Raw genomic sequence first — 14,239 nt, 5'->3', positions numbered from 1 at the left:
TGGGCTGGTGTGCCTCCCTCCTATGGCCCATATCTTCCCCCGGGGGGGGGGGTCCGATAACCCCCCCGGTACTCCGATATGTACCCGATACATCCTGAAACACTTCCAGTGTCCGAATACTATCATCCAATATATCAATCTTTACCTCTCGACCATTTCGAGACTCCTCGTCATGTCTGTGATCTCATCCGGGACATCGAACAATACTCGGTCACCAAATCACATAACTCGTATAATACAAATCGTAATTGATCGTTAAGCGTGCAGACCCTACGGGTTCGAGAACTATGTAGACATGACCGAGACACCTCTCCGGTCAATAACCAATAGCGGAACCTGGATGCTCATATTGGTTCCTACATATTCTATGAAGATCTTTACCGGTCAAACCGTAATGAGAACATATGTTATTCCCTTTGTCATCGGTATGTTACTTGCCCGAGATTCGATCGTCGGTATCTTCATACCTAGTTCAATCTCGTTACCGGCAAGTCTCTTCACTCATTCCGTAATGCATCATCCCACAACTAACTCATTAGTCACATTGCTTGCAAGGCTTATAATGATGTGCATTACCTAGAGGGCCTAGAGATATCTCTCCGATACTCGGAGTGACAAATCCTAATCTCGATCTATGCCAACCCAACAAACACCTTCGGAGATACCTCTAGCATCTTTATAATCACGCAGTTACGTTGTGACGTTTGATAGCACACAAGGTATTCCTCCGTCCCGTCCGTCGCCGCACCTCCTTGCTTCGACAAGCACACTGGCCAGCGATGCGTGCGGCGCCATGTAGGCAGGCATGCAGCTGAGGTGGCGCGGTGCTGGAGCCTTCACGAAGATCTGCATGCCGCCACGCAGGCGCTCGATGAGTTGGCCTGGGGGCTGCATGTTGTCTCGCAGGTGCCCGCCCAGCTGGTTGGGCTGGCAGCTGCATGTGAACGGCGGTGGAAGCTCGGTTGGCGTGGGCCTGGCGGTGGCCCTGCTGGCGTCCTTGGTGAGGGCCTTGCCGGGTGGCCCGGCAAGGGTCTTGCCGTGGCGCGCTGTCGTCCCCGGCAAGGGCCTTGCCGGGGGTCTGGTGGCCTTCCTCGGCAAGGATCTTGCCGAGGATCGTCGCCTTCTAATCCTCATCTGATCTTGAATATGTCTTCACAAAGATCTGCATGCCACCACGGAGGTGCCTCCCGAGCCCTGGCCCCACGTGGATGATGGCGTTGGGGACCGTGGGGTCAAGAGTGGCTCAGTCTATTGGTGTGGGGCGAGCAGCCCCGGCAAGGGTCTTGCCGGGGCTGCTGAGGCTGCCCCGGCAATGGTCTTGCCAGGGGAACCTGCTTCGTCCCTCCGCTCTTTGTGGTCTTGGCCTTGGCGTTGCTCTGATTGTCTTGGGCTTTGGTCTTACCTTGGCTCACCTCCCCTGTTCTGCTTGGTGTGACCGAGGGCACGCCTCCGACTGCCCGTGCACAGGTAAAGGGGTACAAAAATGCACCCCTGTTTTTGTACAGCGACAGGAGCCCCCGGGCCTGGGCCACACATAAGCGCGACACGTTGTTGGGCCAGGCCCAGAACGGTGCGCGGGCAGGTGGGGCGGTTTTTACCGTGGTAAGACTTTTCGCGCGATGCGCCTCCCACGACCCGCGCGCGTGGCGCGGCGTGGAGGGGTGTGCGTGAAGTGGGCGGCATGCGTGGGGCGGTTTCCACACGCATGCGTCATATCGCAGTAAAGAGGCGGCTCGCGCCTTCCCCGTAAAAAGAGGGAGGCATGGAGGCGCAGCTCATTTACTGAACGAGGCTGGGTCGCGGTCTTCAAGGCGTCCACTCCCCACGATCACGGGGTGGGGAGAGGTTGCTTCACCCGTCCCCTCAGTTCTGCATGTCCGCCACGCGTCCTTCATGTGCTTGGGGTGGCAAGCGGTGGAGGCAGGAAATCGGGCCGTCGCTGGTTGGGGTAGCGGGTCGGTCCGGATTCCCTGCGCCTCCGGTGGCTGGATTGGCTGAGCGGGGCGGCCGAGCCCCGACCCCGCCCCTTTATAAAGAGGGGGAAGGGGGGATGGTGTCCCGCATTCTTCTGTCATCTACCTCCTCTTGCTTCTGCTTCTTCCTTTCACTCGCCATGGAGAAAGGGAACCCGGGTCCCTCGACGGTGGCGGCGAGGGTCGCCGCTCGACAACGTGTCCCTCCTCCTCCTGAGCCCGTGGTGGTGGAACCGGCCGCGAGGGGAAGGGGGAGGGGGGCGAGGCTGTGGGCGAGGCCGGGGCAGAGGTCATAGTGCTCGGGGAAGAGGAGGACGGCGCGGCGCGCCGGCTTCGCCCCCGCCAATGGTGCCTTTCCCGATGGAAGGCCATGTCGGAGAGCAGCCCCACGAGTTCTTCATGAGGCTGCACCGGCCTCCGCGTTGCCGTCTCCGTCTTCCCGCCCCGTTTGCTCGGGAGATGGAGCGTGACCGGCCCCAATCCCTCAGTTTGCACATGAGGGGTTGTGGGAATGGGGGCACGCGGGTCGACGTCGACTTCCCGGCTCCTCGGGTTATGTACCTCCGTCGTGGATGGAAGACGTTCGCTCGCATCCACAGCCTGACGGCGGGGCTCGTCCTCTACTTCAAATTAATGGAGGACGGCCTGCTCTCGGTGAAGGTCTTCGGAGAGTTTGGAACTCGCCTGAAGTGCTGCGTGGAGAGCTCCTCCGATGGAGATTCCGACGATGGAAGCTCTTCCTCGAGCAAAAGTGATGAGGAGGACAGCGGGGCAGATGACGGGGACGAGTCCGGCTAGGCGTCGGACGCCCCGTGCCTGGGCAGGTGCGGCAGCAGCAGCAGCTCAACTGGCCGCTCCTCCGGCAGAGGCTTGCCGGGGGTGGGACCAGCTCCTTGAACATCTCGGGGCCGTCTCCTTGGGCGGCTGGCATCGGGAGGCTGCGGAAGAGGAAGAGGGCGGGCGGCAAGGCCGTCAACTCGGAGTACGCGGGCACCGACGCCTTCATCGCGTATTTCCGGTCCCGCCGCCTCGTCTTCCAGCTCCTTTCCCGGCACCGTCATCACCGGCCCACCCGTGGGCGGCCACCGAGGTGTTCTCTTGGTGCTTTCTACTGCTCGTAGCTCGCCTAGGCGCCCCTTTTGCCCTGTCGCCTCCTTGACCTGCCTCCTGAGGAGAGGGACAAGAAAGGGATTACAGGCATCTTACCTCTTTCTTAGTTTGTAAGCCTGCGGGCCTTTGTTAAATGTAGAACTTGTAATCCCCTTGCTCATGTTTTTCATTTCGTACGAACTGTACCTGTATGGGATGTTTTTAATGAAAAAGGGATGCTTGCCGGGTTTTTCGTTCGTGGGTAAATCCCGCGACAAGGAGCGAATCCTTGTTATTGTTTAAGATAAACGTTTTTCGCCCAGCAACAGGCCTTCCGTCCCCCCACTCCACTCGACCATTCTCGCGCTCTTGGCGCAGGCAGGGATGAAGTGGGCTTTAGGCTCCTCGTTCTACCTCCTTGCCGCCGCGGCTACAACCAAATCCGGACCCAGGAAACAATCCTTAGGCATAGGAAAAAGGGGAGCACAGCAGCCTAGAGATAAAAACGAGGTTTCACATGCCCCAGTCCTGTTCCGAAATGCATGACAGAGGATAAAAGACTTATCTGGATCTGCAGCCCTCCGGCGATCTCATCTTGCCGCAGTTGGATCCTTGTGCTTGCAGCCCCCGGCAACTCTGGTTTGCCGGGGTCGGGACGCCAGTCCGTTTTCTTTCTTCCAAGTAGCTCAGCAGAAGTGCTCATGTGCCCTGCGAACCAAAAGAGGACAGAAGAGAAACAGATAGACGCGCACTCGACCTCTAAGCTATGGGTTAGTCGCCGCTAAGCACTATCAACCCTAACCAAGGAAGAGACTCAACCTAGCATGCATGCTATAACTGAGGGCGCCAACGCTTCATTTATTTATGCTGAGGGCCTGTGCCTGGCTTTGTACAAAGGGTCACATGCCTTGCCGGCAAAGCTTGTACAAAAGGTGGCTTGCCGGGAGGCCCGGCAAGCCGCGCCTTATGGGTAAAACTTGCGAAGATGCTCGATGTTCCAGGAGTTGCTCACTGGGACGACATCTTCGGTCTCCAGGCAGACAGCGCCGGGCCTGGTGACTCGTATTACCCGATAAGGGCCTTCCCACTTTGGCGTCAACTTGTTGGCATTCTTGGCCGACTGAACGCGCCGAAGAACAAGGTCGCCTTCCTCAAAGCTTCGGGCATGAACCTTGCGGCTATGATAGCGGCACAAGGCTTGCTGGTAGCACGCTGCTCTCACAGCCGCCCGAAGACGATCTTCCTCAAGGAGCGTCGCATCATCTTGGCGCAACTGCTCTTGCTCAAGCTCATCATAAGCGAGCACTCGAGGTGACCCGTATATGAGTTCCGTGGGGAGAACTGCTTCTGCCCCGTAGACCAGGGCAAAAGGTATCTGGCTGGTGGCTCGATTTGGCGTCGTCCTGATCGACCAAAGAACCGCCGGCAATTCATCAATCCAGCGCCTTCCGCTCTTGCGCAGCTTGTCAAAAGTCTTTGTCTTTAGGCCTCGCAACACTTCAGCATTTGCCCTCTCCGCTTGGCCGTTGCTCCGTGGGTGTGTCACGGAAGCAAAACAGACCTTGCTGCCGAGGTCTTGAATGTATTGCATGAAGGTGTGGCTCGTGAACTGCGTGCCATTGTCGGTGATGACTCTGTTTGGCACACCAAAACGGCAGACCAGTCCCTTGAAAAACTTGACAACTGATTGAGTAGTCACCTTTCTCACTGCTTCCACCTCCGGCCACTTTGCGAACTTGTCGATCGCAACGTACAAGTTCTCAAAGCCCCCGACAGCGTGGGGGAAAGGGCCCAGTATATCGAGCCCCTAGACCGAGAATGGCCAGGAGAGAGGGATTGTTTGAAGGGCTTGAGCTGGTTGATGAAGCTTCTTTGAATGGAACTGACACGCTTCACACTTGGTTACTAGTGCCGTCGCATCCTGGAGGGTGGTGGGCCAGAAGAAACCTTGCCGGAACGCCTTCCCGGCAAGGGCCCTCGACCCTATGTGGGAGCCACACATGCCTCCATGTATTTTCGCCAACAGCTCCAGTCCTTCCTCCCGGGGGATGCACTTCAATTTCACACCATTTGGCCTTCTCCTGTACAGGACGTCATCGACGAACTAGTACTGGGCAGACCGACAGGCTACGTTTTCCGCTTCTTCCCGCTCCTCAGGAAGCTCCCCTGTTTGGAGGAATTGGACGATATGCTACGCCCATGCCGGAGCCTAGGGCTCGACGGCAAGGGCCAAAGGCATTTGTTCCGCCATTGGAGCGGCTGTCTCTACGGCCAGGGCTTGACGCCCTGCCGGAGCCAGTTGCTCTTGGACAGGCTCAGCGTCCGCGGCAGCACCCTTGCCGGCGGCCACAGGGGGCTCGGTAGGAAAGTACTTGCCGGGACCTGACTTTCTCCGCTTGTTCTGCCCCGTCGATGGCTCGACGGATGGTTGAGTTAACCGGAGCAAAAATGTACCTGGTTCCTCAGGTAGCTTGAATGTAGCACACTTTGACATGTAATCGGCGATGTCGTTCTCCATTCGGGGGACGTGCTCCGCTTGGATACCATCAAAGTGTTCCTCCAGCTTCCTCACCTCATCTACGTAGGCCTCCATCAATGGGCTCTGGTAATCCTTGTTGACTTGCCTAACAACAAGCTGTGAGTCACCCCTGACGTTGAGCTTCTTAACCCCGAGGTCTGCCCCGATCCTGAGACCGGCAAGCAATCCCTCGTACTCAGCAGTGTTGTTGGTGGACATCTCCCTAGGGAAGTGCATTTGGATCACGTACTTGAGGTTCTCTCTGGTGGGTGCGACGAGAAGCACACCGGCACCGGCGCCTTGCAGTGAGAAAGCCCCATCAAAGTACATGACCCAGTCGCGGTCTGCTTCCATGCCGGGGAGAGTGGTCTCCTGGATTTCTTCGTCACGCGTCGAGGTCCATTCTGCAATGAACTCTGCCAAGACTCTGCTCTGAATTGTCGAGGTACTTACAAACTTTAAACCAAAGCTTGACAACTCCAAGGCCCATTCCACAATCCTTCCAGTCGCATCTAGGTTGTGCAGTATCCGTTGCAATGGGAGGCGGGTGACGACAGTGATCTCGTGGGCTTGGAAGTAATGACGCAGCTTCCTCGAGGCCATAAGGAGGCCGAAGAGCAATTTCTGCACACCGGAGTACCTCGATCTAGCTCCCTGCAAGAGGGAGCTGACAAAGTAAACCGGGTGCTGCATCATCTTCTTCTTCTGCACCACCTCACTTGACTGCGCGGGCACTGCCTCGGCGACATCAGACTCTACCGGGGGCCTCGCCTTGCCGGCACCAGGCCCTGCCGGGGGAATTTTGGACTCGCAATCCGCTGGTTCTGCCGCCGTCACTGCCTCCTCGTCGACCTCCCTCTTTGCCACCAGTGCGGCACTGACCACTTGATTCATCGCCGCCAGATATAGTAGCAACGGCTCTTGTGGTTTAGGCGCAACCAGTATTGGCGTGGAGGAAAGGTATTTCTTCAGATCCTGCAATGCTGCCTCGGCTTCTGGGGTCCACTCCATTGGGCCTGCCTTTTTCAAGATTTTGAAGAAGGGAAGGGCGCGCTCGGCGGACTTGGAGATGAATCGGCTCATGGCGGCAACGCAGCCGGCGAGCCGACGCACATCCTTGATCCGCTTGGGCGCCTCCATCTGCTCAATAGCCTTGATCTAGTCTGGGTTTGCCTCGATCCCGCGCTGCGACACAAAGAACCCGAGAAGCTTGCCGGATGGAACGCCGAAGACACACTTCTCAGGGTTTAGCTTGAGGTTGATCTTGCGCGGGTTGGCAAATGTCTCTCCCAGATCTTGCACAAGAGTTGGCCCATCCTTGGTTTTAACCACTATGTCATCCATGTATGCCTCCATATTTCTATGGAGCTGAGGTTCAACACCAATTTGGACTGCTCTTGCGAACGTTGAGCCAGCACTCTTCAACCCGAAAGGCATCCGTAAAAAGCAATACCTACCACATGGGGTGATGAATGCTGTCTTCTCTTCATCCTCTCTTGTCATGAAGATCTGGAGGTAGCCTGAGTAGGCGTCAAGGAAAGATAACAGATCACACCCGGCTGTGGAGTCAACAATCTGGTCGATGCGCGGCAACAGGAAGGGGTCCTTAGGACAAGCCTTATTGATATCTGTGTAATCGATACACAGCCTCCACTTCCCATTCGCCTTGCGCACCACTACCGGATTGGCCAACCACGTCGGGTGGAGCACTCCTCTCACCAAACCTGCCGCTTCCAACTACCTAATCTCCTCTGTGATGAACTCCTGCCTCTCCAGAGCCTGCTTTCTGACCTTCTGTTTGACGGGTCGCGCGTGGGGGCAGACAGTCAGATCCCTCAACAGCAAGCACGGCCTTGCCTTTGCGTTTCCTGTTGCGACGCTGGCCCTTCTTCGTCGGGGTGGCGGCGTCTTCATCGGTGGAGTCGGTTTCCGCGCCGGCGTCTTCGCCGGGGTACTTCCTTCCCTCTTCAGCCCGGGCGCATCTATCAGCCAGAACGTAGAGCTCGGACACATCCTTAACCTTGGTCATCGCCAGCTCCTCGCGCATCTTGCGATTCAGCATGTTCTGGTGGAACACGCTAATCACAGTGGCGGGATGAACGTCGGGGATGTTGTACTGCACCCGGCTGAATCTCTGGATGTACTTGTGCAGGGTCTCCCCTTCCTTCTGGGGAATGATATGCAGATCACTGGCCTGGCCATGAGCTTGGTGGCCTCCTGTGAAGGCGCCAACGAACTCATGGCACAAATCCGACCAAGAAGAAATGGAATCCACCGGCAAGTGCATCAACCAAGACATCACATTGAGCATGAGCGCCAGTGGGAAATAGTTGGCGAGCACCTTGTCGTCGCGAGCTCCAGCAGCCTGCATCGCGATGGTGTAGATGCTGAGGAACTCGGACGGATGGGTCTTGCCAGTGTACTTCTCGCCGACGTCGGGCTTGAACGTGCGATGGGACGGCCACTGGAACTGCCGCAGCTCACAGGTAAAGGCCGGGCAGCCCACCTCGTAAGGTAGGCCGCCAGAGCCCCCCGGTGCCGGGTGGTCCATAGCAGGTCCGGCCCGCTTGTCCGACTGGCGGCGTGTTTTGCGCCGGCGCTCGACGGTGGTTCGAGCGTCTTCGTGAGCTTGTTCCCGAGGGACCTCGCACTGGTCGCGGAAGGTCCGCAGGTCGGACGACGCTATGGAGATGTTATCACAAGCGTCGTCACGACGGGCCGACGCCCGCGGCTGCTGGCGAGGAGGAGGAGAGTGCACCGTGGCCGCAGCTCCACCGGTCCTCCCAGCGCCAGCATGTGGTGGCTCCGTGGAGCACCGACCCGAGGGCCCCGCCGGTCGCAGATCGTCTTTGTTTGCGACGGCGACGAGGCTCCGGATGGTGGCCCTCCACTCGTCGAGCTTCTCCGCAGCAGGAGGGAAGTCGAGGAGCAGCTGCGCGCGCGCCAAAGCTTCCGCTGGCATGGGCGGCGGCGAAAGCTGCGTGCATCGCGGCGCGCTTCGACTTCTAACTACGTTAGAAGGAGCTCCGTTACGACCCAGCGGCTGCGTGGCATTTTTGCCAGCGCTTCGACGAGCGTGCTGAACCCCTTCATCTTACGGATGACGCACAAGGCTCTTCCCACGGCGGTGCCCAGGGTCACCAACGTGGTGACGCTGCTCGGCGCACACATCATGGGAAGAGCGCGCGGTGGTCGCCGGTGTGGGCGTCTTTGAGGTTGCTGCACCGCCCGGAGGTGGCACAACGACACTCCTGGAGGGTCCCGCGCCGCCTGCGGGGGGGGGGGGGGCTCCGTCTTTGGATCTGGTGACGTGCGGCCGGTCGTCTGGCGTGCGAACGACGCCGCTCACCAGGCTCTGACTGCCTGGGCGATGCTGGTGCTCGCGGACCGCGGCCCGGGTCCGGACCGCGGCCCGGGTCCTGTCCGCGACCGGTCCACTGCTCGTCCGCACCGGCACGGGCCGTTCGGCTCCCTACGAGCCGATCGCCATGGCCGTCTTCTTCTTAGGATCCATGGCGACGAAGAACTGCTAGGCTAACTACTAGACAAGATTCTCACAATTGCGCCCCCTACCTGGCGCGCCAAAGATGTCGGTGTGGAACGACACCTATGGGATCACAAGAATCCCTACTACGGTTGCCGGGGCGCGGGGTTGCGAGAAGAGCAGGGCTAGTAGACAGCACAAGGATCGTTTACCCAGGTTCGGGCCGCGAGGATGCGTAAAACCCTAGTCCTGCTTTGGTGGGTGTATTTCAGAGAGTTCTTGAGCTCTTGAACTAGCTGTGGTCAGTGCGTGGTTCAAAAGAGCCGAATCCTTCTCCAGTATGCCATGGGCCTCCTTTTATAGTTGGAAGGGGCTGCCACAGTGGCACACAGGAGGTGGAAAGGCGTACAGTGCCCTAAGCTTATCGCTCGTCTTACAGGACAAGACGCATTTAATGCATAGCTTAGGTGTCCCCTTGCTTTATTGGGGATGGGGGCGAGGAGCGTCCCGTCCGTCGCTGCTCCTCCTCGCTTCGACATGCGCCCTGGCCAGCGATGCATGCGTCGCCATGTAGGCAGGCAGGCAGCTGAGGTGGCGCGGTGGTGGAGCCTTCACGAAGATCTCCATGCCGCCACGCAGGCGCTCGATGAGTTGGCCTGGGGGCTGCATGTTGCCACGCAGGTGCCCGCCCAGCTGGTTGGGCTGGCAGCTGCATGTGAACGGCGGTGGAAGCTTGGTTGGCGTGGGCCTGGCGGTGGCCCTGCTGGCGTCCTTGGTGAGGGCCTTGCCGGGTGGCCCGGCAAGGGTCTTGCCGTGGCGCGCTGTCATCCCCGGCAAGGGCCTTGCCGGGGGTCTGGTGGCCTTCCTCGGCAAGGATCTTGCCGAGGATCATCGTCTTCTAATCCTCATCTAATCTTGAATATGTCTTCACAAAGATCTGCATGCCACCACGGAGGTGCCTCCCGAGCCCTGGCCCCACGTGGATGATGGCGTTGGGGACCGTGGGCTCAAGGGTGGCTCACTCTGTTGGTGTGGGGCAAGCTGCCCCGGCAAGGGTCTTGCCGGAACTGCTGAGGCTGCCCTGGCAAGGGTCTTGCCGGGGAACCTGCTTCGTCCCTCCGCTCTTTGTGGTCTTGGCCTTGGCGTTGCTCTGATTGTCTTGGGCTTCGGTCTTACCTTGGCTCACCTCCCCTGTTTTGCTTCGTGTGACCGCGGGCGCGGCTCCGACTGCCCATGCACAGGTAAAGGGGTACTCGGAGCACCGCCAGGCGCTTCTTCGGCCCATTGGTTGTGGGTTTTTACCTCTAGTGGAAACTTTTCAAAAGTATTATTGGACTTGTATGCTCTCTCAATAAAACAATTCTTTATCAGTGGATTTATTTGCATAATTGTTTTTCCTGAGCTTTATACTTTTAAAATGATCTTTCATAAATTTGGAGCCACTTTTGCACTGCAACCATTTGATAAATGCTTTTAAAATTTTCACCAAAATTTGGGGATGTCATGTGAGGTTCCCACATCACTTTTATGCAAAAATATCTTTTGGTTATTGGAGATTTTGAGCTCTACATCAATTCTTCAAATCTGGTCCAGTAGGCATTTTTGCACTACAACCTATTTAAATATTCTTCTAAAAATTCTTCCAAGTGTTTGGGGATGTCAGGAGATGCATATAATTCAACTTCCTGCAAAAACCCAGTGCTGTTCTTTGAAAAATTTGAATGAATCATCCTCATCTTCATTCTGCTCCAGTTTGGTGATTTGTATTGCAACCCTATTTTATTTTGCCCTAGTGCCCTTGAGCTTTTTCCTACTTATAGTCCTCCCTACCAAACCCTTAAGTCCAGGAGATTGGGCCCATTGGAGTATTTTTAGTGCATGCAATGTTAGCCTTTAGTTTCTGCCCAAAACTGGTTTTCTCAAAAACTTGCACTAGCAAATTTCTGTTTTTGCCAAACTAACCTTACCACCCTCTTTAACTCCCAAAGAGACTAGGAACTGGAGATTTTGGCCACCCCAAGAGTTGCCTAGATGCCCATGGCATTCTGTCGAACACCCTGTGTGCAGGGACAGTTTTGGCATGATTTCTAGTTTGCATTGTGAGCTTGAGCCCCTGACCCATCCAGCATGTCCACTAACCTCCTAGCTATCCCTAACCCTGGCCTGTTAGCTACCAGCCTCACCCAAGCTCTCTAGCACGCGCTGGCATTTCGTCGAGCACCTGGTGTGCGTGCTCTGGGCGCGGCCAGAGCGCGCGTTTTGCACGTGCGTGCGCACGGGTCGCTGCGTCGCACCCCCGGCCCTTGCTCACCTGCAGAGCCGCGCACTACCCTCGCCCACTCACCAGTACCCTCCAAGCTGCACTGGCGCCCTACAGCGCCGCCGTCAGAGCTCCCTTGGCAGCACGCCGGCGTCGGCAGCGGGCTCTGCCGTGGACGGCGCCACCCAAGCCACCCGCGCGCGCCAGCTGCCCCCTGGGAACAGCCCGAGCTTATCCGCAAGCCGTCGGCACGCGCTCGTCGCCGCCACGTAGCCCTGCAACCACAGTACAGCGGTCGCCGATGATCCTATCCACGGCCGCCGCGGGACCGACCTCGAGCGCCTATTTAAGGGGATCCCGAGCTCAACCTAGCACTCAAGCAACCTCATTCTAACGCCCTAGTGCCCCCATCACCCAGCAATCGATGTCGGGAAGCTTTCTTCCCCGCCTCCGGCCAGTTCGGTCGCCGCCGCAATCCAGTACAATACGTCGCAGCCAGGCCCTCCCCCGTCCATCCAACGCAACCAAACGTCTCCCCATAGCCTTGCGGAGCTGCCTAGCGCCTCAGCCACGACCTAGGACCACCATAGCCCGAAGCCCACTTTGCCCCCGAACCACCGTCCGCCGCGGAGCTCGCCGCCGGTGACTTCCTCCGTCCCCACCTGCCCAACGACCACCGGGAGGACCGCCCCGGTCTGGCGGATCCATCCCTGCCCTCGGGGCCCCGTGGGTAGCTGCCGTTCGTCGACGGCGATCGCCGGAGTCCCGCCACCGTTCGGACAGGGAGAGAGGAGGGAGGGAAGACCAGTCAAACCTGACCAGTGGGCCCCCTGGACCCACTGTCAGTGACCCGCGCGCCCGTCCACTCTGGTTAAGTGATAGCGCAAAATCCCGAGTACGTCTTCTCTGCTTCGAAAGCGTATTCTCCCCCGAAGCGTTTTCTTTTCTGGTTTTATTTAAAAACAGAACTTTGACTAATCTTTGACTGGCTATATCTTTTAAAATAAAACTCCAAATGAGTTGATTCTTTTTCCTACCTCTCTCAAATTTCACCTAGTTTATTTTAAGATTTATGTCAAAAATATTTGGGACAACTTTTTGTACTGTTTTTGAAATGTGTGTTATTTGATTATTTCCCTAAATAGGATTTTGGAGAATAGGCAACCTTCAAAAAGTGCACCCTCACATGCATACACTTGAAGGCAAGCATCCTGAACCCTGGCTTAATATTTTTGGATGTTGTTGATACGGTTACAACATCGCCTTGACTTGGAGCATACGCTAATTTATGTGACAATAAGATCATACGCATAAGTGCAAAAATGGAGATTTCGTTGCTGTTATAAATGGATATGCTGGTGATAGTGATCATCCTCGTAAGCTTCTCATGCATGCCGGAAGGAAGTCGGGAAAGTCGCGGTCTTGGGTAGACGCGAGCTAGTCCCTAGTTCCTCGTTGAGACAAGAATGTCCGGTATGGCATGGTGAGGCTTGATGAGTGGTGAGCTTACCTGTTAATGGAAATATTTTGTTATGCTATTCATGCAGAGAATACCTGAACCTCCTGAGTCGGCCGTAGATCGAGTCTTGTCCAGTAATCCCCATACTTGCTTCGTACTACCACTTGTCCCTGCCTTAGGTAGGGTACGGTTCAGTAAGTTGTCAACCCCTTTCTAGCACACACCGTACAGAGAGGCCGTGATGAGGGTCCCATGGCCATGGATTAAAGCCAGTCATCCGGTCCGGGGGCATGGGTGTTTCGGTTGTAGCCGAAGGGGTAGCTCCCCTAGTTTGCGCGCGGTATAAATTTTGTGATCCCATGCTACGTCGAGGTTGTAGCCTCCCCACTTAGAGTTTCGCTTGACAGGTGTCGTGGGTGATTCCAGACACCGGTAAGTTAAGCTGGTGTGTGCAGGTCAGGCGTGTTTTCAATTAAAAGACCGTAGACGGAATTAGTCCCGATGGACTAAAGAAATCCGTTACCCGTGGGTAAAGAGTACACCCTCTGCAGAGATTATACATCTATTCGAATAGTCGTGTCCATGGTTAAGGACTACAGTCTGGGATGGGTCAAGTGTCGGTCTTAGTGTCGGTCTTCGGAGGAAAAACTGTTAAACCAGAACTTGGATCATGACTTGTGACTTGTGACGATTATGATTACTATTATTGTGGACTAACCATTTACTTTATTTGTATTATTGAGTATCCCTGGGATGGTTCTACCTCCTGGACATTCACTGTGTTTATCCATTTATAAGCCCTTTATGTGGTGTCGCATAGACGCCCGACTGTGGCATGCTTGTTATTTCTTTTATTTATAAGCCCTTTATGTGGTGTCGCATAGACGCCCGACTATGGCATGCTTGTTATTTCTTTTATTTATAAGCCCTTTATGTGGTGTCGCATAGACGCCCGACCGTGGCATGTTTGTTATTCCTTTTATTTATAAGCCCTTTATGTGGTGTCGCCCAGACGCCCGACTGCGGCATTGTTAATTTATTTGCACCCTTTTTCGAGGAGTCATTTCAGACACTCGATCACTACACTCTATTTCTATATTGCATATTCATATTTTACCCACATGCGTATATCATGGATTTCGTATATTTCGTGACAGACGTTGTGATCATAAAATATTTCGGAGCATGATTACCCCTGGTTATATTATACCCGTGTTCTTGATGTTTGCGAGTACATTCAAAAGTACTCACTGGCTTGTCCCTGGCTATTGTCTTGGCCAGATTTCTTGCGTGGAGAAGAGCGTTACGACGACAACCCCGGTACCTACGCAGTGTTGGCAGCAGCCTCGCGAAGATAGGAGTTATCCTGGTCAGCTGTTCTTGTGGGAAATGGAGTCCCATAGACGCAGATGAACCACAAACCGCTTCCGCCATCAACCACTAGAAACCAAGTGTT

Source organism: Triticum aestivum, chromosome 5D (genome assembly GCF_018294505.1).
Source record: "Triticum aestivum cultivar Chinese Spring chromosome 5D, IWGSC CS RefSeq v2.1, whole genome shotgun sequence".
NCBI classification, from domain to species: Eukaryota; Viridiplantae; Streptophyta; class Magnoliopsida; order Poales; family Poaceae; genus Triticum; species Triticum aestivum.
The sequence above is the reverse complement of the archived record's forward strand: the minus strand, read 5'-3'. Positions refer to the sequence as shown.